This window comes from Somniosus microcephalus, chromosome 3, assembly GCF_052327205.1.
Source record: "Somniosus microcephalus isolate GS21.2 chromosome 3, FLI_Smic_1.0, whole genome shotgun sequence".
Taxonomy (NCBI): domain Eukaryota; kingdom Metazoa; phylum Chordata; class Chondrichthyes; order Squaliformes; family Somniosidae; genus Somniosus; species Somniosus microcephalus.
Genome location: NC_140989.1, coordinates 365,032,506 through 365,055,331, shown reverse-complemented (window position 1 = coordinate 365,055,331; position 22,826 = coordinate 365,032,506). Strand labels below are relative to the sequence as shown.

Sequence of the window (22,826 nt, the reverse complement as noted above, 5' to 3'; positions counted from 1 at the left end):
TATAGAATAAACAGAGCATGCAGAGTATTCTATAGAATAAACACATGCAGAGAAATCTATAGAAGACAGAGCATGCAGAGTATTCTATAGAATAACCAGAGCACGCAGAGTATTCTATGGAATAAACAGTGTATGTAGAATAATCCATAGAATTAGCAGAGCATGCAGTGTAGTCTATAGAATAAACAAAGCATGCAGATTAATGTATATAATAACAAACAATGTGTGCTGATTAATCTATAGAATAAACTGTGCATGCAAAGTAATATAGAGATTAAACAGACGATGCAGAATAATATATAGAATTAGCAGAGCTTGCAGAGTAATCTATAGAATAAACAGAATTGAGAGTAATGTATAGAATAATTCTGCATGCAGAGTACATTATACTATAAACAGTGCATGCAGAATAATCTATAGAATAAACAGAGCATGCAGAGTATTCTATAGAATAAACAGCATATGCCGAGTAATCTGCAGAATAAACTGCATGCCGATTATTCTATACAATAAACTGTGCATGCAGGGTAATCTATAGAATAAATTGTGTGTGCAGAGTAATCTATAGAATAATCAGAGTGTGCCGAGTAATCTACAGAATAAACAGAGCATGCAGAGTAATATATAGAATAAACTGTGCATGCAGAGTAATCTGTAGAATAAACAGAGCATGCAGATTAATGTATAGAATAAACAGTGCATGCAGAGTAATCTATAGAATAAACAGTACAAGCAGAATAATTTCTAGAATAAAAAGTGCATGCAGATTATTCCATAGAATAAACACTGCGTGCCGAGTAATCTATAGAATAAACAGAGTGCAGAGTAATCTATTAAATAAACAGAGCGTGCAGAGCTATCTGTAGAATAATCAGAGTGTGCAGAGTAATCTACAGAATAAACCGTGCATGCAGTGTATTCAGCAGAATAAACAGAGCATGCAGAGTAATGTATATAATAACAAACAATGTGTGCTGATTAATCTATAGAATAAACTGTGCATGCAAAGTAATATAGAGATTAAACAGACGATGCAGAATAATATATAGAATTAGCAGAGCTTGCAGAGTAATCTATAGAATAAACAGAATTGAGAGTAATGTATAGAATAATTCTGCATGCAGAGTACATTATACTATAAACAGTGCATGCAGAATAATCTATAGAATAAACAGAGCATGCAGAGTATTCTATAGAATAAACAGCATATGCCGAGTAATCTGCAGAATAAACTGCATGCCGATTATTCTATACAATAAACTGTGCATGCAGGGTAATCTATAGAATAAATTGTGTGTGCAGAGTAATCTATAGAATAATCAGAGTGTGCCGAGTAATCTACAGAATAAACAGAGCATGCAGAGTAATATATAGAATAAACTGTGCATGCAGAGTAATCTGTAGAATAAACAGAGCATGCAGATTAATGTATAGAATAAACAGTGCATGCAGAGTAATCTATAGAATAAACAGTACAAGCAGAATAATTTCTAGAATAAAAAGTGCATGCAGATTATTCCATAGAATAAACACTGCGTGCCGAGTAATCTATAGAATAAACAGAGTGCAGAGTAATCTATTAAATAAACAGAGCGTGCAGAGCTATCTGTAGAATAATCAGAGTGTGCAGAGTAATCTACAGAATAAACCGTGCATGCAGTGTATTCAGCAGAATAAACAGAGCATGCAGAGTAATCTATAGAATAAACAGAGCATGCCGAGTAATCTGTAAAGTTAACAGAGCATGCAGTTAACTATACAATAAAGCATGCATGCGGAATAATATATACAATAAACCGTGCTTGCGAGTAATCTATAGAATAAACAATGTGTGCAGACGAATCTATAGAATAAAAAGTGCATGCAAAATAATCTATAGAATAAACAGTGCATGCCTGCTCATCTATAGAATAAACAGCATGTGCAGAGTAATCTATATAATCAACAGAGCATGCAGGGTAATCTATACAATAAACAGTGCATGCAGAGTAATTTATAGAATAAACAGAGCGTGCAAATCACTTTATAGAATAAACAGTGCATGCAGAGTAATCTATAGAATAAATAGCATGTGCAGAGTAAACTACAGAATAAACTGCATGCAGATTATTCTAAAGAATAAACAGTGTGCAGCGTAATCTATAGAATAAACAGCGTGTAGAGTAATCTATAGAATAATCAGAGTGTGCAGCGTTAACTAAGGAATAAACAGAGCATGCAGAGTAATCTGTAGAATACACAGTGCACACAGAGTAATCTATAGCATAAACAGAGCATGCGGAGTAATCTATAGAATAAAAAGTGCATGCACGGTAATGTATAGAATAAAAAGTGCATGTAGTAATTTATAGATTAAACAGAGCATGCAGAATAATATATATAATTAGCAAAGCATGCAGAGTAATCTATAGAATAAACAGTGTGCAGAGTAATCTATAGAATAACCAGAGCATGCAGATTAATGTATAGAATAAACAGTGCATGCAAAGTAATCTACAGAATAAACAGAGCATGTAGACTAACCTATAGAGTAAACAGTGCATGCAGAGTAATCTATGGAATAAACAGTGCATGCAGAATAATCTGTAGAATAAACCGTGCATGCAGAGTAATATGTAGAATAAACAGTGCATGCATGGTAATCTATAGAATAAACAGCATGTGCAGATTATTTTGTAGAATAAACAGTGTGTGCTGAGTAATCTATAGAATAAACAGAGTGCAGAGTAATCCATAGAATAAACACAGCATGCAGAGTAATATATAGAATAAACAGATTATGCAGAGTAATCTACAGAATAAACAGTGCATGCAGAATAATCTATAGAATAAACAGCATGTGCAGAGTCATCTACAGAATAAACTGCATGCATATAATTCCATAGAATAAAGTGTGTGGAGTAATCTATAGAATAAACAGAGTGTGCAGAGTAATCTAAGTAATAAACAGAGCATGCAGACTAATCTATAGAATATACTGTGCGTGCAGAGTAATGTATAGAATAAACAGTGTGCAGATTAATGTATAGAATAAACAGTGCATGCAGAGTAATCTATAGAATAAACCACGCTGTAGAGTAATTTATAGATTAAACAGAGCATGCAGAGTATTATATAGAATAAACAGTGTGCAGATTAATCTATAAAATAAAACAGCACCCAGAGTATTTTATAGAATAAACAGTGCATGCTGAATAATCTACAGAATAAACAGCTTGCAGAGTAATCTATAGAATAAACAGAGTGCAGAGTAATCTATAGAATAAACAGTGCGTGCAGAGTAATCGATAGAATATACAGTCCATGCAGAGTAATCTATAGAATAAACAGTGCATGCAGAGTAATATATAGAACAGAGCATGCCGAGTAATATGTAGAATAAACAGAGCACGCAGAGTAATCTATAGAATGAACCATGCATGCAGAGTAATCTATAGAATAATCAGTGTGCAGAGCAATCTAATGAATAAACAGAGCATGCAGACTCATCTATAGAATAAACAATGCATGCAATCATCTACAGAATAGTGCATGCAGAATAATCTATAGTATAAACAGAGCATGCAGAGTAATCTATAGAATAAACGGTGCGTGCAGAGTAATCTATAGAATAAACAGTGTCTGCAGATTAATGTATAGAATAAACAGTGCATGCCAAGTAATCTATAGAATAAACAGTGCGCGCAGGGTAATTTATAGATTAAACAGAGCATGCCGAATATATAGAATTAGCAAAGCATGCAGAGTAATCTATAGAATAAACAGTGTGCAGCGTAATCTATCGAATAAACAGAGCATGCAGCGTAATATATAGAATAAACAGAGCATGCAGAGTAATCTATAGAATAACAGTGCATGCAGCGTAATCTATAGAATAAAGAGCGTGCTGAGTATTCTATAGAATAAAGTGTGTGCAGAGCAATCTATAGAATAAACAGCATGCAGAGTATTTTATAGAATAAACAGTGCATGCAGAATAATATATAGATTAAACAGTGCGTGCAGAATAATCTATAGAATAAACAGTGCGTGCAGAGTAATCTACAGAATAAACAGCATGCAGGTTATTCTATAGAATAAACAGTACATGCTGAATAATCTACAGAATAAACAGAGCGTGCAGAGTAATCTATAGAATAACCAGAGCATGCAGAGTAATCTGAAAAAATAAAGAGCGTGCAGACATCTATAGAATAAACTGTGCATGCAGAATAATCTATAGAATAAACAGCATGTGCAGAGTAATCTACAGAATAAACTGCATGCATATAATTCTATAGAATAAACAGTGTGTGCAGAGTAATCTATAGAATAAACAGAGCATACAGTGTGATCTATAGAATAATCAGAGTGTGCAGAGTAATCTAAGTAATAAACAGAGCATGCAGACTAATCTATAGAATATACTGTGCGTGCAGAGTAATGTATAGAATAAACAGCGTGCAGATTAATGTATAGAATAAACAGTGCATGCAGAGTAATCTATAGAATAAACAGAGCATGTAATCTGTAGAATAAACAGAGCATGCAGAGTATTCTATAGAATAAACAGTGTGTGCAGATTAATCTACATAAAATAAAACAGCAGCCAGAGTATTTTATAGAATAAACAGTGCATGCTGAATAATCTACAGAATAAACAGAGCGTGCAGATTAATCTATAGAATAACCAAAGCATGCAGAGTAATCTAAAAAAATAAACAGTGCAGAGTAATCTATAGAATAAACAGTGCGTGCAGAGTAATCGATAGAATATACAGTCCATGCAGAGTAATCTATAGAATAAACAGTGCATGCAGAGTAATATATAGAATAAACAGAGCATGCCGAGTAATGTGTAGAATAAACAGAGCACGCAGAGTAATCTATAGAATAAACCATGCATGCAGAGTAATCTATACAATAATCAGTGTGCAGAGCAATCTAATTAATAAACAGAGCATGCAGACTAATCTATAGAATAAACAATGCATGCAGTCATCTATAGAATAGTGCATGCAGAATAATCTATAGAATAGAGCATGCAGAGTAATCTATAGAATAAACTGTGCGTGCAGAGTAATCTATAGAATAAACAGTGCGCAGATTAATGTATAGAATAAACAGTGCATGCCGAGTAATCCATAGAATAAACAGTGCATGCAGAGTAATCTATCGAATAAACAGAGCATGCAGCGTAATATATAGAATAAACAGAGCATGCAGAGTAATCTATAGAATAACAGTGCATGCAGAGCAATCTATAGAATAAACAGCATGCAGAGTATTTTATAGAATAAACAGTGCATGCAGAATAATCTATAGAATAAACAGTGCGTGCAGAATAATCTATAGAATAAACAGTGCGTGCAGAGTAATCTACAGAATAAACAGCATGCAGGTTATTCTATAGAATAAACAGTACATGCTGAATAATCTACAGAATAAACAGAGCGTGGAGAGTAATCTATAGAATAACCAGAGCATGCAGAGTAATCTAAAAAAATAAACAGAGCGTGCAGTCATCTATAGAATAAACCGTGCATGCAGAGTAATCTATAGAATAAACAGTGCCTGCAGAATAATATATAGAATAAACAGCGTCCGGAGCAATCTATAGAATAAACAGTGCGTGCAGAGTAATCTATAGTATAAACAGTGCGTGCAGAGTAATCTATGGAACAGAGCGTGCAGAGTAATCTATAGAATTAGCAGTGCGTGCAGAATAATCTATAGAATTAGCGGGGTATCATAGAATAAACAGCGCATGCAGAGCAATCTATAGAATTAGCAGGGTAATCTATAGAATAAACACAGCATGCAGAGCAATCTATAGCATTAGCAGGGTAATCTATCTATAGAATAAACAGAGCATGCAGAGCAATCTATAGAATTAGCAGGGTAATCTATAGAATAAACAGAGCATGCAGAGCAATCTATCTATAGAATATAAACAGAGCATGCAGCGTTATCTATAGAATAAACAGTGCCTGCATGGCAGTCAACTTCAAAGCTGTAACGCAGGATGTGCGATTAGTGCCGGGGTATAGACCTGCAAACCCACTGGGGTGCAACTGGCCGGCAGCAGCTGGCCCGGGGAGCGCGTGCGGCGGCTCGCCCCGAAATCCCCGGGGAGGTAGCGCGAGGGGGCGGGGCCATCCGCGGCAAAGGGGGGGCGTGGTCTGTTGCCTAGAAACTTCCAATCCGCCAATCAGCAGCAGGCTGACTGCTTCGCCGGGTCCGACCGTCAGGCGGCAACCAATCGGCTGCCGTGTTGGGAGCAGGCGCTCGGCGTCGGCAGCTTCAAAAAAAAGCCTCTCTCCGAGGGGACAGCGGGTGAAGCAAGCGATGTCTCCCGGGGGAGGAATTTAATGAGAGTAAAGGTTGTTAATAATCGGGCCAATTGTGTGTGTAGAAGCTGAGGCCCGATATGTAAAGGCGGGGACGGCGATGGAAGGACGGCTGTCGCTCGGTGAGTGAGTGAGGCGGGCGGGGGAGGCCCGGTTGCCATGGAGTCCGATTAGCGGGCACGCGCGCCGCTTGTCACCTGCTGGGCGGGCGCGCGCGCGTTCCCGGAGCCGCCGCCGCGGCGACGCGCGGTACCGTGTGTCCCCCGCACTGCACCGGCCGCTGGTGCTCCCAGCAATTGTATCTGGTCCTTGCTCACTCCGCACCCGCTGGCACTCTTTTGCAATCGTGCGCAAGAGTTTATTCCGTCGCTTTTGATCCGTCAGTCCAAGTTCTTGGAAACCTGGCTGCAGAACCCGTGCCCTCCTGTGATTTCCCGAAGCCGGCTTCTCTTTTTTTGTTGCAATCCGCTTTCTGCAAAAAAAGGTAACACGAACTTTTTTTTAAAATTTTGTTCCGGTTTTGTTATGTGGGCTTGAGGTGGAGGCGTGGTTCTCGGTGCAACAAGTGTTTTCTTACCTAGAGAGAATGTGCCACTTGTCCGGGGAAACCAGAGGCACTCTGCAGTCTTCCGGAGTCAATATCCAGTTCAACAATTTCAGATCATAACCTCTGCCCCTATTTCATTTTTTCATGTAATTTTTCCACTCCTTTCCCCCCCCCCCCCCCCCCCCCCCTCCCTCCCTTTCCTTTTATTTTGCTCTCACACCTGGCAGCTATCTCTTGCCCTGCCAGTACACTTTACACCTAATCTCAGCCTATTACCATCTCGTCTAGCTTCGAATACCTTTTATTGTCTCTTTTCTTTTACTTCTTTTTGTTTTATTCTTTTGTCCGATCGCAGCCCTGCCTCCGATCTATCTTTTCTTTCGAGTTTTGAAGGGTTCGACCCGAAACGTCAACTCAAATTTCTGTCCACGGATGTTGCCTGACCTGCTGAGTTTTTCCAGCATTTTCTGTTATTTTGGATTTCCAACATCCGCAGTATTTTGCTATCATCATCATCATCATCATCATGAATATATAAGACGGTTACTGTTCCAATCCAATAAGAAATTCAGGAGAAACCTGCTTACCCAAAGAGTGGTGAGAATGTGGAACTTGTTACCACAGGGAGTAGTTGAGGCGAAGAGCAGAGATGTATTTAAGGGGAAGTTAGATCAACACATGAGGGAGAAAGGAATAGAAGGATATGTTGATGGGGTGGGAGGAGGCTCCTGTGGAGCATTAACACCAGCATGGACCTGTTGGACTGAATGGTTTGTTTCTGTGCTGTACACTCAATTAAGTAATGGAGTTTTGACGCTGGTCACAGTATTTTAGATGCAGATCTAGCTGCTGACAGCAATCACTGACTCAGCGAGATAATTAAAGATGCTCTGGGTTTAATTTTTTTATAATCAAGGCTGCTTCGTGAATAGAATTTATAAACTTCACAAAAAAATTTGCACGAGCTAATGCAGTGTGGTGCAGTTTACATAATTATACGTTTGGCTCGCCACTAGCCCAGTTTTGAACTGCACAATCTGCTTTTGGATGGTGCAGAAAATTTATAAAAAGTAAATCTCATCTGAAACTGTACTGCCTGTGTCCTGTCCCGTTCACCTATCACCCCTGTGCTTGTTGACCTACGTCATTTCCTCGACCTACAACGCCTCAATTTTAAAATTCTCATCCTTGTTTTCAAATCCCTTCATGGCCTCGCTCCTCCCTATCTCTGTAACCTCCTCCAGCCCTACAACCCTCCAAGATCTCTGCACTCCTCCAAAACTGACATCTTGCGGCTCCCCTAGTTTCATCGTGTCGCCATTGACGGCTGTGCTTTCCGCTACCTAGACGCTAAGCTCTGGAAATCCCTCCCTAAACCTCTCTACCTCTCCTTTCTTCATTTACGATGCTCCTTAAAACCTACCTCTTTGACCAAGCTTTTGGTCCTCTGCCCTAATATCTCCTTATTTGGCCCAGTGTCAAATTTGTGTTTGATAACACTCTTGTGAAGTGCCTCGAGATGTTTTGCTATGTAAATGCCCTTTATAAATACAAGTGGTTTTGTAAATTGCACACCAAACAGGTCAGTTTTTAAATCAGATGTCCATTGTGGTGGCTGTGGTCCTGGTTGCATTCTTGATGTTACATCATTATCAAAGAGATGGATTGTTTTACGTCGTTCCCCAGTGCTCTCCTTGAAGAGGTTGCGTTTCAGTCTCGGCAGTAATCTGGTTTTGAGCTGGAGTTATAAACTGGCAATAGTTTGGTGGTGGCGAGAACAAGAAACGATTGAAGTTACTCGTTTGTTGCTAAATGAGCTTGGTCTCTTGAATGTGGTCTGGGATGTGGTCATTGAAGGCAAGGCTGTATTCATTGCTTATCCCTAGTGCCCTCATTGATGAGCTTCAGAGGGCATTGAGTCAAAAATATAATGAGACTAGAGACACATAGGGGTGGCAGGTTCATGGTCACAAATTACTAGACTTCTTGAATTCAGTTTCCCAATTTGCCATGGTGGAATTTGAATTCAAAACCTCTGGGATGCTATAACCAGTATACAATCATGTGTATCTCATTACTTTACACAGAAATGTTTGAAATAATCTAATAAGCAGAAGTATGTGAGAACTACATGGGGAGGATTATTTTCCTGAAAGCACTGGGAAATTGCTATGCGTTCACGCTCAGCAGCAAGTGCCAACTCAAACCACTGCAGCTTGTTATCTTGTGAGCAATGGAGATGGAACCATAAAATAGTTGTGACATTCAGTGACTACTGTAACTGCAAACTATATTTTATCAAAAATACTACATTTAATAAAACTTTTTAATCTCCCATTTTGAAGTGTCTGAAAGGTTCTAAGGCTAGTTTGATGCCTGAAAGCTGTCCTATCTGGAATGTTCCTCGGAGGCAGGAAAAAATGCTTGATGCAAATTGTCAAGTGGTGGAGCAGGCTGGGGAAAGCCTGTAAAGACTAGGCACTCTAACTCCTGTAATGAGAAGGTCAGCCCCTTTAAATTACATTTAAAAATTGGTTTTTGAAAGGGAAATTAGGATTAGGCTATTATGAGAACCTTGTTTCAGAGCATGGCTTTTCAAATAGGGTTCCCCGTGGAGGCTACAGAAGTACCGCAGGGAGTCCACAAGGCCATCAGATTTCTGTCAGCCTGCAGCAACAGACCTAAGACCTGATAGAACAGTGTTGTTTGACTGGTCAAAGCGGAGGCATACTTTGCCCTGTAAGCGCCTATATCGAATTAGTATTTTTCTACACTTGTTAAGTTAATATCTGTTGTTTATCTCTGTATGTAGCTGACAGTGTCTTTCAGAAGTTAAAACAAAGGGATGGACTCTGGTAATGTCAGTATTTACAGTGGATCCCTATACAGGGAAAAATTGAAACCTGCTTTTAAATATTAAACACTTTTTTTTAATTTTAACTGTAATTCTAGCATCCATATTATTTAATGATAAATCAGCTGCAGCAACAGACCCAAGACCTGATGAGACATTGTTTTGGAACTGTCAAAGCAGAGGGATTTGCTGTTGAGTCAGTATGTTAAAGAATAAACCAAAGTGCTGACTTTGCCAGCTTTTGTCATTACTGCAATGCACAAGTATTGACATTGGAAGGCATTTACTGGCTCACAACACCAGTGACACTGTCGCTGTTAAATGTACAAATGTCATTTGTATTTAAAATTGCGACTGTTGGCACTTCTGAAGTTAGCAGCTTTGGCAGCAGTTCTGTCCTGGAGCAGTAGTTCGGTATGACAAATTATGGGCTAGATTTTCGTGGAGCCGCCAGGCAGGGTTTCGGGCGGGGGGGGGGGGGGGGGAATCCCGAATTTGGGGGTCCCGACACCATCCCGCCCAAAACCCCGCCCCACGTAAGTTTCAGGGGCGGCGGGTACCCGCCCCGCACTGGGACCCGCCGAAACCAGACAGGAAGGGATTAGTGCCAATTAACTGCCTGTTAACAGGTAGTTAACAGGCAGTTTTTAGCCTAATCCCTATTTTGAGGGGTGTCGTGTGGGTTTCCCGACTGCTCCAAACCACGCCAGGTTGGAGCAGGCAGGTTGAAGGAGTTGGAGGGGTCGCAATGTCGGTGCTCAGGTGAGTGATGGGTGCATGAGTGTAAAGGTAAGTGTGTTTGGTGTGTCTAAAGTGTGTAAAGAACTTTTACTTACCTGTACTTACCTTAACAGCCTTTCTTCCTGTAGCCGTCTGGAGCGCATCACTCAGCCGGAACTGAAAGCTGAACGGCTGCGATCTGTGAAAAGTGACAGCCTTCAGCTTTGAGTGCCGGTGACAGTTCTAACTGAGTCTGTGCAGAAGGAGTCATGGTAGAGCTCAGACTGTCAGTGTTTGACAGCTTCAAACAGCTGTGAAACACTGATATTTCATCTGTCAAGAACTCTTGACAGATGAAATTGCAGTCTGTGACGTCACCTGGTGCCGGGTGGCCCTTAATTGGCCTGCTGAGCCCGCTGGGCGGGCTCAACAAGGTCAATCAAGGGAAAATCGCGTGGATTGGCCGGACGTCGAGGTAGGCGGGTCAAAAAGCCGAAAGGGGATGTCCCGCCGCCTTCCCGACAGGTTCGGCAAAATCTACCCCATGTCTCTGGACACGGGGAAATCACCTCAAAATGGTTTTTTCTTTGCACAGATGGATAGTAAAGTCAGTGCATCAAAGTAAATGACTGGTGTCACTGACTGCATTTTTATTAACTCGGCAGAAATAAACACTAAGCCTGTCTTCACATGGTGGTGCTTTTTCTTGTATTCTGGTTATTCCCTTAAGCTCCAGAGGCCTTGGGTATTCTGCTCACTCCCTCGTCTGGGTAGACTTAGTGGAAACTACAAAAGCTCTTTCTACCCTCTCAAGCCCATCAGACCCAATGTTCTACTTTCTGAGATTGTATTATTCTCATTGAATATCTAGCCAATGTATGAACTGATGCAGCTTTCCTTATCATTGGTATGGCGATCTTTCTCATTACTATGGGCCAATGAAGTAGCCCTGCATCAAATATGTGTGTAGATATCTGGGAACAGGAGCAGGCCAGTCAGCCCCACGAGCCTTTGATGTGTACCGCCACTCCTTTTATTCGCCTTTGTTCCATATCCCTTGATGCCCTTGCCTAACAAAGATCTAGCGATCTCGGTCTTGAATATTTCACTTGACCCAGCATCCACAGTCTTTTGGCGGAGCAAGTTTCAGATTTGTGCGTGGACGTTGCTCTTGAGCTCTTCTCCTGGATCATTGTGTATGATCTAAAATAATCACATCACATGCTTCGTTATTACAGCACTTCTATGTATTCATATACAAAATTAATGAGCTATGCCATGGCTTTGTAATCCATAGGGATTACAGTACATTATTATTGCTGTCTTGTACTTGACTGTGTAGTGAATACGTATTATAGTTTGACTGAATAATTAAACTTGCAAAATTAGAATACAGTCTACTTCGGATTCGATGTAGGTTAGCGAAGATGGGTGAACACGAGCAGGACTTGCGGCAAGACGGGATGTGTACAACAGTTTGGACGCGTTTGAGTTAATGGAGGTTGGAAAGAGGTCAGCAAAGAGCATTGCAGTAATGCTTAAAGGTGACTAAGGATTGCAGCTGTGAAGGGGTTAAGGTACGGGCGGAAACATGTGTTTAGTGATGGATAGGGTATGGGGTCTGAAACTACGCTCAGTTGAACAGGATGCCAAGGATGCCTGCCATCTGGTTGATCCTCAGAGGGAGGGGGAATGATGGAATCTGTGGCACGGTAGCGAAGTTTGTGGTGGGGCCTAAAGACATTAATTTCTATCTTCCTGGTATTGAGCTGGAAGGAGCTGTGGCTCATCCAAGACTAAATGTCTGATGAGCAATCTGACAGAGCGGACAGTTGAGAGAGGTACCAAGGAGCTGGAATTTGGTGTCCTATATATGGAATCTTGACTGCTTACCCGCAAATGATGCCACTGCGGGCAGCATGTCGATGACAGAGGAGAGGATCAAGATCGATCATTTGGGGGCTCCAAAAGTGACAGTTGAGGGGCTGGAATAGAAGCCGTTGCCGGAGATTGCTGCTTTTGGATAGGTCAGAATAGAACCATGTGGTTTGTTACTTTGGCCAGAACCATTTTGGTGCTGCAAGCAGCGGAACCTGGACTGGAGAGATTAGTGTGGGGAGTTGTAGGGAAGTTGGGCAGCGGTAATGAGACATTCAAAGATCTTGGAGAAAAGGGAGGTTAGAGATGCCACAGTAATTGGTGATGATGAAAGGATCAAGGATGGGTTGTGTGTTAAGGGATGATAATGGTGGTTTTGAAGAGGAGGGCCAGTGCTTGAGGAAAGGGAACCATTGACTATATCAGCTAGTATGGTGGCCGGGGAGAGGAGTTTGGTAGGCAGGAGTTGAATGCAACAGAGATTTAGGGAGCAGGAACTGGATCGCGCAGATAAGATGAGCTTGGAGTGGGTGGGAGACGGAAGCTGCCGATCGGAGGTTCAGGGATAGACTGGGGGATGGCTGGGTCCTGGGAACAAAGGAATGGGGAGGACACAGTGGAGGCACCTGCATAAAGAAATTCATGAGCTCTTCACGCAGGCTCCTGAACACCCAGTGATGGCTGCTTGCTCTCATTCAGTCTTTGTGTGCCAGTTGCAGTCGTTCTCTTTGATACTGTTAAAGATTGTTTATAAAACAACATTTGGACTACTCCACAATGTACGCATCAACCAATCTGCCTTGGTTCATAGTACTAAGTGATAGTGACTCATTTAAAGTATTGTGGTTCTGTCTTGTAGTACATAGCAGTCTTTAGCCATGGTAAGACTATAGAATAAAGCCATTATGTCAGTTTTAAGTAGTCAACAGGGTGTAATGGGATTTGGTGGCTCACAGGATAATCAGCTGGTTGGGCAGGCACAGCTTGCTTTCCCTTTAGGCTAGTGAATCATGCACTTGATGTCACTTGGTAATTTTATTTCTGGTAAACAAGCAAGTTCTGTTTTTCTGTATATCCAAATCCCTTGATTGGGTTACTGTCTTTTAACTGACACTGGATATTCATTGTCATAGAGTCATAATGGACAGAAGGTGGCCATTCGGCCCATCGAGTCCATGCCAGCTCTCTGTAGAATAATCCACTCAGTCCCATTCCCCTGCTCTATCCCCGTAGCCCTGCAAGTTTATTTCCCTCCAGTGCCTATCCAGTCTCCCCTTGAAAACATTGAGTGTCTCCGCTTCCACCACTCCCGTCGGCAGCGAGTTCCGGGTCCTCACCACTCGCTGCGTAAAAACGTTTTTCCTCACATCCCCCCTGTATCTCTTGCCCAAAACCTTAAATCTGTGTCCCCTAGTCCTTGTCCCATCAACTAGTGGGAACAGCCTTTCCCCGTCTAGCCTATCCAAACCCATATGCAGTTGAACAAACTTGTCATTTTTTAGAAAGGGGGAAAGATTTAAGTTTCAGCCTCTCTGAAATTCTTCTAAGTTATTTTTTATTCCATCTTCGATATATGATCAAACATCCTTCACGTTTTTCTGTTTATCTTCCTTGCCTTGATCTTGTATGTACATTTCCTTCTTCGCCTCCACAGATATTCCAAGTAACTTGGGATGGGGATATATAGGAACAATACTATGAAGCAAATAATAATATTTAGCAATTTCATGCTGTGCTTTTATTTTGCAGTTGGCATAGTGCCCAAGGATTTTCTGCAGTCTTATCTGCTATTTGACATTATTACAGTACCTTGTACTGAGATTAACCCATGAGTCATGTACCATGTGAGTAGCAGGGGTCATAAACTTCTTTACAGGGTAATAATTGTTTTAACATGCATTATAACAGCCCTGGAGTAGGATATATTGCAGCTTTTTTGGGCACCTTTGAGGTGTTTTGGAGTAATTTGGAGAATCCATTTGTGTCTTGGGCAAGTTAATAGGAGTTGCTTAAGAAACATCTTTTAAATTTGGGAGCTTTTGCTGAATACAGACAGTTGTGACTTGAGCAGTTAAGGATTTAGTGTCATGTTAATCTCTGTGCAAGGAGGAGGAAGCAGATAGATTGCTGTTAGACAGATTCCAGGCAAAACTAGTTATGACAAAGGAGTTGAGATACCGGGACTACAGGAAACTTTTTTTTTTAACCGGAACCTAAATATCCGGAAATCTCTCTTAGCCGGCAAAATTCAGGAGTAGGTTCAGGTAAGTTTTGCTATATCTTAGTGGCCGTGTAACCGGGGCTCCTGCACCTGTGGCTGTGCAACAGGGACTCCTGGACAAGTGCCGTGTAACCGGGGCTCCTGCACCTGTGGCCGTGTACGGGCTCCTGCACCTGTGGCCGTGCAACAGGGACTCCTGGACAAGTGCCGTGTAACCGGGGCTCCTGCACCTGTGGCCGTGTAACCGGGGCTCCTGCACCTGTGGCCGTGCAACAGGGACTCCTGGACAAGTGCCGTGTAACCGGGGCTCCTGCACCTGTGGCCGTGTACGGGGCTCTCGTACCTTGGTAAGTATACCTCTCTGTAATCTGGACTTTTTGATCAACTGGCACCACGCCGGTCCTGTTGGTGCCGGATAAAGAGTTTTCTGTATTGGACACTGGAGAAGAAAAGGTTAAGAGGTGATTTAAATGAGGTTATTAAAATGATCATGGGTCTTGATGGTGAATAGGGGAAGGTCACCGAATGGGGTCATTAATTTTAAAATAAATTTACCACAGCGAGGAGAGAGGTTAGGCTAAATTTATTTTCAGAGGAATGTTGAAGGGTGGACAGGAAATGGTGGAGGCAGAGACCGTTGCATCTTTTAAGGGAAAACTGGATAAATATTTCAAACAGGGAAAGATACAAAGCTATGGGAAGAATGTGGGGCAGTGGGATTAGTTCTGAATGCTCTATCAAAGCGCTGACAGATACGATGGGCCGAATGGCCTCTTTCTGTGCTGTTGTTCCTCGTGGTCACTGTTGCCTCCTAGAACTTGTTTTTGATTGGCTCCAGGGGTCAGAGAGGAATTTCCCAGAATTTTTTTTCCCCCTAAATTAGTCTAGAATTTTAAAATCTATTTTCATGCCTCTCTGGTAAGGGTGGGGAGTATAAGGGCATGATACTTAGTTGCAATATGACTGAATGGGACAAGCTCGAAGGTCTTTTCTGTCTTTTTTTTGTATATAGTAGGATTCGGCACCAATGCTGAAATGGCAGAAAGTGGCCTGGGCTCTAGTGCTAGGTGCATAACTGGTAATAAGGCTGCTGATTTGTATTCTTGTGGTGGTTTCTCCCAATGCTGACCTGGCACTGGATATTAAATCTTGCATTTGGCAGGCTGCATGTTGACCAATTGATGGGTGCTTTGATATTGTTGTGACTGGCAATTTTGATTAATATTCAAGTTTATTTTAAATTTTTATGGCTTTCTCACCAACAAAGTCCCATATTTAAAATCAATTATATTTTTCCCTTCCGTCTGCTCTCTCGGGTGGATGTAAAAGATCCCATGGCATTATTTTGAAGAAGAGCAGGGGAGTTCTCCCCAGTGTCCTGGGCCAATCTTTATCCCTCAGCCAACATAACAAAAACATTCTCTGGCCATTATCACATTGCTGGTTGTGGGAGCTTGCTGTGTGCAAATTGGCTGCCGCGTTTCCCACATTACAACTGTGACTACACTCCAAAAGTACTTCATTGGCTGTAAAGCGCTTTGAGACGTCCGGTGGTCATGAATTCAAAAAAGGTGGTAGGGAGAAAACGGGGAATTACAGACCGGTAAGCCTGACATCGGTAGTGGGGGGAAAATGCTAGAGTCCATTATAAAGGATGTAATAGCTGAGCACTTGGAAAACAGTGACAGGATCGGACAAAGTCAACATGGATTTACAAAAGGTAAATCGTGCTTGACTAATCTACTGGAATTTTTTGAGGATGTAACTGGTAAAATAGATAAGGGAGAACCAGTGGATGTGGTATATTTGGACTTTCAGAAGGCTTTCGATAAGGTCCCGCATAAGAGGTTAGCGTGTAAAGCTAAGGCACATGGGATTGGGGGCAAGGTATTGACTTGGATAGAAAACTGGTTGGCAGACAGAAAGCAAAGAGTTGGAATAAACTGGTCTTTCTCTGAGTGGCAGGCAGTGACTAGTGGGGTACCGCAGGGTTCGGTCCTTGGACCCCAGCTATTCACAATATATATTAATGATCTAGACAAGGGAACTAGATGTAATATCTCCAGATTTGCAGATGACACAAAGCTGGGTGGGCGTGTGTGCTGTGAGGAGGATGCCGAGAAACTCCAGGGTGATTTGGACAGGTTGGGTGATTGGGCAGAAACATGGCAGATGCAATATAACATGGATAAATGTGAGGTTATCCACTTTGGTGGCAAAAACAGGAAGGCAGATTATTATCTGAATGGCAATAGATTGGGAGAAGGGGACGTGCAACGAGACCTGGGTGTCCTTGTGCACCAGTCGCTGAAGGTAAGCATGCAGGTGCAGCAGGCGGTTAAGGCGGCAAATGGTATGTTGGCCTTCGTAGCGAGAGGGTTTGAGTACAGGAGCAAGGATGTCTTGCTGCAGTTGTACAGGGCCTTGGTGAGACCACACCTTGAGTATTGTGTGCAGTTTTGGTCGCCTTATCTGAGGAAGGATGTTCTTGCCATGGAAGGAGTGCAGCGAAGATTCACCAGGCTGATACCTGGGATGGCAGGAATGACTTATGAGGAGAGATTGGGTCGATTGGGCTTATACTCGCTGGAGTTTAGAAGAATGAGGGGATCTCATTGAAACGTATAAAATTCTGACAGGACTAGACAGACTAGATGCGGGAAGGATGTTCCCGATGGTCAGGGAGTCCAGAACCAGGGGTCACAGTCTAAGGATAAGGGGTAAGCCATTTAGGACAGACATGAGGAGGAATTTCTTCACCCAGAGAGTGGTGAACCTGTGGAATTCTCTACCACAGAGGGCAGTGGAGGCCAATTCATTAAATATATTCAAGAAGGAGTTAGATATATTTCTTAAGGCTAAAGGGATCGAGATATGGGCAGAAGGCAGGGACAGGGTACTGAGTTTGGATGATCAGCCATGATCTCATTGAATGGCGGAGCAGGCTCGAGGGGCCGAATGGCCTACTCCTGCTCCTATCTTCTATGAAAGGTGCTATATAAATGCAAGTCCTTTTCTTTTCCTTTTCTTTTTCCTTTTTCTTTCCCTCTTTCTCCTTTCTCTTTCTTTGCACAGTAAAATTGGCAACTTGCCTCAGAATTTGAGAGTTTCACGAGATTTGGTACTGTGCATCTCTCTCGTAGTCTTTTCTGCTGAAGTGCACTCTGAAAGTAGAGCAGCCGCTAGTTTATGCTGAAATGGCTTCTGGATATTATCCAAGTACAATAGGTGCAGAATTGTTTTTTTAGTTAAAATTTTGGGTGTGTATTGCCAATAAGGACATGTAGGTCAAATTTTGTGTGAAGATCGCAGCTAGGCTTGGTAGCGTAGCTGTGCTGAATTATAGAATTTAGTATCTAAGCAACCACTGAAGCCAAGTAATGTTACTTTGGGCACGATGGGCTGAAATGTCCTCCTTCCGTGCTGTCAATTTCTATGATTCTATGTTGGAATCTGTGGCAAACAAGTATTGGTGAATATCCATTCTTGCCACATATAGAATACTGATGTGAAGATGTCGATATAGTTCGATGGTGGCTAACTGCTACAAGAATAGAGCTGTTACAAAGCAGTGTCTTTACATCGACTGTTACTCCAGTTGGATTGTCCCAGCTATATCTTCGCACTGACACCAACAAATGATTTTGAGAAGGAAAACTGCGCAAGAGGATATCCAGAATTCCCATGGCACCACACACAACCTGGTTTGATAAAATGTGGCCAAAGTTGTTATAAAGGAGATTAGGGAATTTGCAGACTTAACCTGTACACAATGTTACAGTATAATCAAATAATTAAGTAGTATTTTTGTTTAAATTGGATGTGGAATTTGTCTTCCAGATTTAAAAAAAAATGAATTGAAATTCTCAAACTCCCATTGTGAGTTTTAAACTCGTGTTCTCTGGATTATCAGTCCAAGCCTCTGGATTACTAGTCCAGTAAAATGGCCACTATACTACCGTACCCTGTTGTGAATGCATCCCACTCACTGGTTTTGATGCATTTTTGGCATCGAGCTCTAAACATTTGGAAGTTCAATGGAGCGTATTTGGCCATTGAGTTGAATGACCGTGACCTATATAAATGCAGATCTCGTTCGGGATACACTGAATTCTTGACACTGGCTAATACAATTTTATGAGTCTTGGTGTGACTCATGTATGCATTTTTCGGAACAATGAAAGTTGAAGTTGTAAACAATACTTCATAGCTCTATGAATGTGGGAATGCTGTGGAGTTTGCATGCTCAGAAGAAGGTTATCCGTGCTTATCCCTGACGACAACGCTTCTATCCAAGTTGAAGGTTATTGTAGTGACGGCAGATGCTTCCAAGTTTCATCCTGGTGGGTGGCGAGAGCACAGAATGACTTTGACGGTTTGCATTCCTGGATATTCTTTACAAGTACGCAGCTATTAATATAAACTACAAAAAAGGCCAAGTGTTTTTTTAAATATAATTTTCAGTTGTCAACAACAGATTTTTAAAAGTTCACTGGATCCTTTAATATTCAGGCAGATCTAATCTGTATATGATGAACAACCCCTTGTGTGTTTGCAGAAGAGACTTGCAAGAATAGCAGATATTTGGTTTAATTTCTATCTTGCTGTTTGTGTATAATTATTTTCTTTGCTGTCTTCCGGTAATAAGCAATGCTTTTTATAAACTGTTGTCTTTAGATTAAAGGAATAAATAGTTGTCATTTTGAAGTTCTAATTTCCTGTAAGTTATTTCACAAAAGAGGAGATATCTCCATCTAATTTTGATGACGCAGGTTAACACTATGGCAACTCTTTTTTTTTTAGTTTGCTTCAATTAAGTTATTTAGCACTTTCTATTTTAGCCAAGTATATCAAAAGACTCGTCATTAAAATATCCCTTTAAAAATGGCTCTTGATGTTCAAAAGGGCTTTGTGCATATATAGCCGGGCTCTGGGGAAAGAGCAGGGGTGTGGGACTAATTGGACAGCTCTTTCAAAGAGCTGGCAGAGGCATGATGGGCCAAACAGACTCCTTCTGTGCTGTAAGATTCTATGGCCTAGAAATTGGGTTGTGGGCTCGCCAGGGCTGTAGCGCCAGAAATTTTGCGCCAGCGTTAATGCGGCAGCGCCCGACGAAAATTCGGTTGCGCCGGCCCCAGACGGCGGCGGGCGCTAAAGGAGGGTTTTAGCGCCTGAAAACGGGCGTTGAATTGGGTTTCCCGGCGCTAATCCCCCGCTGCGGCACCCGATGCGGTGCGGCAGGCTGGGGAACTGCAGGCCTCCTCCTTCTGTTAAGGAGGAGCTGCCTGCAGCCGACAACTGTCCGGCGGATTCCCCCAACATCTGAGCCCGGCACCTCGGGGAAGTGCCGGGCTCGCAGCACACACACATCAGGGCCGCGGGGGGGGGTGATGCAGGAGTCCGGGAAGGGAGGTGCGGGCAGGCGGCCGCCGGGAACGCGGCCGGCCGCCGCTCCACCTTTATGCGCCGGCGCAAAGGCGTGTAAGAACACTTTTCACATTCGTTAGTTGCGCCTGCCACGGGCGAGGCGGGCGCAACTGAATTTGGGCTTGGGGCCGGGTTACCACGGCAACCGGGACGCTGTGCACACCGATGACGTCATCGGTGCCGGCGCCGCGCTACCGGCTAACGCCGATGGTAAGGCCCAAGTCAATTTGCAAAACGGCTATAAGTCCGGCGCAAGGCCCTCTAGCGCCACTAATTGGGCGCTAAGCCCACTCAATTTCTAGGCCCATGATTCTAATACACCTGTGTTGGTACTTAATATAAAGTTTTTAGTTTAAAAAAAATATGACTGTGAGCTCTTGTCTATAGCACTGTACCTTCATCCATTTCAGCTCATTTTCATGTATAAAATAAAGTAGCTTAAAACTTCAGCTTCTGTAATACAAAACAAAATGGTCCCTCACAATCAGTTGTGACTTTGTTGACCTAGAATAAAATTTAAACTTATGGAAAATTGAACTATACCAGTATATCAAAATAAAATACTGTAATACCACAGATGTACATCTATGTTAGTTAGCTTCACTCCAAGATTGCGGAATCAGGAGATAGTTTGAGGGATAAGCAGACAATGATGTGGAGTGGGGTGTGAGGAAAAGAAGACTTTATATTGGCCCAGAAATTCATGTCGGGGGCTTCCCCCGACCTACACTTGCCTATCGCGCCGACATTTGAGGCCTGGGCCTGCGTGGATTTCCGTTTTTCGGAGGATCACTCCCGGGCAGCGTCTGACGTCACGCCGCCCAGGAGTGCAGCCAGCGCGAAGCGTCCAGCGCGGAGTGTAAGTGAGACACGCCCCGTGAGGTCGCATTACCATAGGACACGCCCCCAATCTTTCTCACAAACTGCAAAGCCTTGTTACATGCAGAGCAGCAGTTTTAGTAGGTTCTTTGTATTTTTATGAATCTTTTGGTAACTTTTATAAACTTTTAAATACTTTTACATGATTTTGAAGAATCTGAAGTAGTTTTAAACAGAATTTAAGCAATTTAAAGAGTTTTAAAAGCCCTGAAAGCATTTTTTTCATTCAATTTATTTAATTAGCAACGTGAAATGGCTGGGATGAGCACAATTCACGGCATTAAAAGAACTCAAAATTTCACTGACTATGACCTCAGCAATCTCCTCAACGAGGTGCAGGCGCAGCGCCTGCGCATCATTGGGAATGAGAAGTCCAGGGCGCCGCGAAAAGGACAGATGATAGCTTGGTCTTTCAAGTGGCAGCATAGGGCTCCAGTTACTGGGAGGGAAAAGGTGCAGGAAACGTTAGGGTGTCACCTTTTGCGCGGAGTGGGCCTTTGGCGTAGCGGTAAGCATCCCCGCTGCTGGGCCAGAAGGAGTAGGGTTTCGATCCCCGCTCCACACAGTCCTGGCAAGTGGAGTCGGAGCTTGATGCGCCATCAATTACTCAAAAGACTGAGGTTGAGCGAGTAACAACCAGGCTTTTATTAACTAAAGAATGAAGGTCTAGTCTCGAGTGGTCGACCCGTCCAGAATACTAAGGGACTGGGAGGTAGTCACTTATATACCTGGAATAGTGGGAGGAGTCAGCCGAGGCATGTCCAGACCTGTACCTAGTGGAATACACATACACATACAGACAGGTATAACAGTGGTTTACCACATTCACCCCTTGTTTAAAAATGAGTCCGGCGGGGTGAAGTGTATTTAAAAGTTCGTGTATTGGAGTCTCTCCGGAGGTCTTGTCTGCCGCTGTGATCGACGTGGCGACGGCAGGGGTGGTGGAGCTTCCGGCGTCGCGTCCCGTGTAGGCTGGGGCACTGGAGTGTAGTCCTCGTGGGTGATGGTCCAAGGCGAGCCGGCTGCTGGGGTTGGATATCGGGTCGTGGGGGTGGGTGGTAATGGGTAGTGGGTTACAGCGGTCACCGAGGGTGTCATGGGGGGGGTGGTAATGGGTAGTGGGTTACAGCGGTCCCCGAGGGTGCGAGGTCTCGTATGGAGACTGTGTCCTCCCGCCCGTCCGGGTACGCAATGTAAGCGTACTGGGGGTTGGCGTGGAGGAGGTCGACCCTCTCGACCAGGGGGTCCGTTTTATTGGTCCTCACGTGTCTTCTCAGTAGTACCGGCCCTGGGGACGTCAGCCATGGCGGTAACGCTGTCCCCGATGTGGACTTCCTTGGGAAGACAAACATTTTCTCGTGAGGGGTGGCATTGGTGGCAGTGCAGAGCAGAGCAGTGACCGAATCGAGTGGAGTGCATCGGGGAGCACCTCCTGCCAGCGGGAGGTCGGAAGGCCCCTAGACTTTAAGGCTAGTAGGGCGGCCTTCCAAACTGTTGCATTCTCTCTTTCCACCTGTCCGTTCCCCCGGGGGTTGTAACTGGTGGTCCTGCTTGTGGCTATACCCCTAGCGAGCAGGTACTGGCGGAGTTCGTCGCTCATAAACGATGAGCCCCGATCGCTATGGATATAGCTGGGGAAACCGAACAGGGTGAAGAGGCTGTTCAGACATTTAATGACTGTGGCACTGGTTATGTCCGGGCAGGGGATAGCGAACGGGAAACGGGAGTACTCGTCAATGATGTTGAGGAAGTACACATTGCGGTCGGAGGAGGGGAGAGGCCCTTTAAAATCGACGCTCAGGCGTTTGAAAGGGCAAGTGGCTTTTATCAGGTGGGCTCTGTCTGGTCTATAAAAGTGCAGTTTGCACTCAGCGCAGACTTGGCAGTTCTTGGTCATGGTCCTGACCTCCTCAATGGAGTAAGGCAGGTTGCGGGCCTTGATGAAGTGGAAGAACCTGGTGACCCCCGGGT

The 22,826-nt window shown here is 43.1% G+C and overlaps 1 protein-coding gene across 6 annotated transcripts in view; it reads left to right on the top strand.

Moving 5' to 3' along the window:
• The first annotated feature begins 6,267 nt into the window (after positions 1 to 6,267).
• ssx2ipa (synovial sarcoma, X breakpoint 2 interacting protein a) overlaps positions 6,268 to 22,826 on the top strand; it is a 76,489-nt gene continuing 59,930 nt past the window's right edge. For 3 of the 6 annotated variants that reach the window (XM_085983523.1, XM_085983527.1, XM_085983520.1), the window contains exon 1: positions 6,487 to 6,813. The gene's annotated coding sequence lies outside the window, so the exon portion shown is untranslated. Of the gene's footprint in view, positions 6,452 to 6,484; positions 6,814 to 22,826 lie in introns of those variants that run through there. The other 3 variants (XM_085983524.1, XM_085983521.1, XM_085983528.1) reach the window with 2 other exon arrangements.